Genomic DNA, 2,856 nt, shown 5'->3' on the forward strand with positions numbered 1-2,856 from the left:
TGGAGCTGGTCTTAGCTTGAGAATCTATATTTCATTGTCTATATTTTAATTTATGTCTTTGAGAGGCACAGAGAAGGGAGAGATATAGAGACCTTCCATCCTCTACTTCAGTTCACAAAATTCCTTAAATTATTAGAGCTTGATCTCCACGATATCTGCTACATAGATGCTAGGAGCATGATCATGTGAGGGATCTTGGAAAATTCTCAGGCTCAGCATTAGCAGAAAGGTGCAGGCAGTGGTGAAACATTACTATCAAACCAAGCATGTAAAGTGAGCATCTTAATTCTTCAACTCAACCTTAAGCTTAGGATTCTGTGTTTTACATAAGTGTAAGATATGTTCAAGGGCTTCAATGGTCTAAGAAAAACTGTGGTGAATACAAATAATTATAAAGTGTTTACACTGCTAAGAAGTGAAAACAGCACAACATGTCATATTTGACATCACTTTTTGACACTGAAATTGCTTTTGTTAATACATGTTCTTGTGGAAATACAATAACTGAAAAATACAAGGTCTAGAGGACATTCAGCTTAGTGATTCCCTCTGAAACCTGTCGCTCCCCCTCTTCGTGGAGGAACGACACTAAGCCCTGCCTAGGCTTCATATCCGAGTCACGGCACCATTATGTCGCTCCCCCTCTTCGCGGAGGAACGACACAGGACCCTGCGCTGTTCTTTCGTCTGCTCGGCCCTCCCCGGGTTTGCTGCTGGTTCTTCCCGGGTTGGCTACTGTCCCTTCCACCTCCGTGGAAGGGCAGTTCCCCCTGGCCACATTCCCCACTTCCGCAGGGGAGTGGCACACCGCCGGCCGGCTCTTCTCGGGGGCTGCACAGGTGTTCCTTCAGCTAGATGTTCCCCTTAGATGTTCCTGGTGCATGCCGTCTCTCTCCTCCTTTATAGTCCTCCTCTGCCAATCCTAACTCGGCTGCCCACACGCCGAGTACGCTGCTCTCCTCCAATCAGGAGCAAGTCCTACAGTTTATTAGCTGAACTGGAGGCAGCTGTGTAGAAGCTGTTTACTTCTCTCCCAGCGCCATATTGTGGGAGAGCAGATGCATAGAATAAGTCTTAATTCCAGTAACTTAGTCCAGTCCGGGCTGCTCACCACAGATCCCCCTTTCTTTTTATTTTTGGCGTTGATACGCGCCTGTCTTCGGTGTCCCGTGGCACACACTCTGCTCTACTTGCTAGAGTTGCCACAGGTTCTTACAAGTCCTATCAATCAGGCAAACCGAATCTGGGTCCTCTCTTCGCCATGTTGTGAGGAGGTTTTTAGGCGCTGATGCATGCCTGTGTTCGGTGACCTGCGGCTCACACTCTGGTTGAGCCACTTGCTGGTGCTTACCGCCTTAATCAGGCAGACCGAATCCAAGCCTCCTAATTGTTGTATTGTGGGGAAGACTTATTAGTGTTGGTTCGTGCCTATCTTCGGTGACCTGCAGCTCATACTCTGGTCGAGCTGCTTGCTGGTGCTTACCGCCTTAATCAGGCAGACCGAATCCAAGCTTTCTCATTGCCGTATTGTGGGGGAGACTTATTAGTGTTTCGGGCAGACCGAATCCAAGCTTTCTCATTGCCATGTTGAGGGGAGGCCTTTCTATTTCTCTATTTCTCTATCTCCGGGCATTCCTATTTCTCCCATTTTACTTCTATCTTCCAGCATTCCTATTTCTCTCATTTTACTTCTAAACTTTTGTTTCTCTTATCCCTGCGGCTTTCCGGTGCCCGCCCCGAGGCTGCTTCCCGGCTCTGAGCCGCTTCAGCCCGTGCCTCTCTCATCTGCGCGGCTTCCCGGCTTTGCGCGGCTTGGCTTCATGCGCTCCGCGGTCTCCACGCCCTTCGCGTCTGCACCACGGCCTCGCGCCAGCCCCGTTCCCTATCTACTTGTGCCCCGCACGCTCTCTCTGTGCACGGCAGCCTCCGCGAGTCACACAGCATAGCTTACGTGTCTGCCACTAGCATTCAATCTAAGTTCCCCGGGCTAGCCTGGCGAATTCAACCCAGCTTACGTCTCCGCCCCACGGTTTGGCTTCCCATCCTTTGCTCCCCGGGCTAATCAGACGGATCCCAATCTGGCTTACGTTTCAGCTTCTGGTTTCAACTTTTTGCCCCCCTATTCCCGGGCTAACTTGAGAATCCCAAAGTGGCTTTCGTTTCCGCCTTGGCCTGTCCCCCGCGGCTTCAATTTCCCTAACATTTTTCTCTACCCGGTATGTTTCCCTAAGCTTTCTTCCAACAATATTCCTCCCTCATTTCTCCTGGCCTCTCCCCACAGTCCGCATCTGAGTCTGTTTGTTCTAGCTTTCGCTTTCGCTTTCGACCTTAGAGATTTCTCCCAGCTTCCCCCCGTAGTCCGTATCTAAGTCTATGCCTAGGCTTTTCAATAGCTTCTTCCGGCACCTTTTTCGTCCGGCTTTTCCCTAGGCTGTTTGCTAGTCTCTCTTTCCGATATTTTCCCTAGGCTGTTTGCTAGTCTCTCTCTCCGATATTTTCCCAGTTCTTCCCGTTTCTTCCCTCCTAGGTTTCCTATCCGAGTCACGGCACCATTATGTCGCTCCCCCTCTTCGTGGAGGAACGACACTAAGCCCTGCCTAGGCTTCGTATCCGAGTCACGGCACCATTATGTCGCTCCCCCTCTTCGCGGAGGAACGACACAGGACCCTGCGCTGTTCTTTCGTCTGCTCGGCCCTCCCCGGGTTTGCTGCTGGTTCTTCCCGGGTTGGCTACTGTCCCTTCCACCTCCGTGGAAGGGCAGTTCCCCCTGGCCACATTCCCCACTTCCGCAGGGGAGTGGCACACCGCCGGCCGGCTCTTCTCGGGGGCTGCACAGGTGTTCCTTCAGCTAGATGTT

This window comes from Oryctolagus cuniculus, chromosome 8 (assembly GCF_964237555.1).
Source record: "Oryctolagus cuniculus chromosome 8, mOryCun1.1, whole genome shotgun sequence".
NCBI classification, from domain to species: Eukaryota; Metazoa; Chordata; class Mammalia; order Lagomorpha; family Leporidae; genus Oryctolagus; species Oryctolagus cuniculus.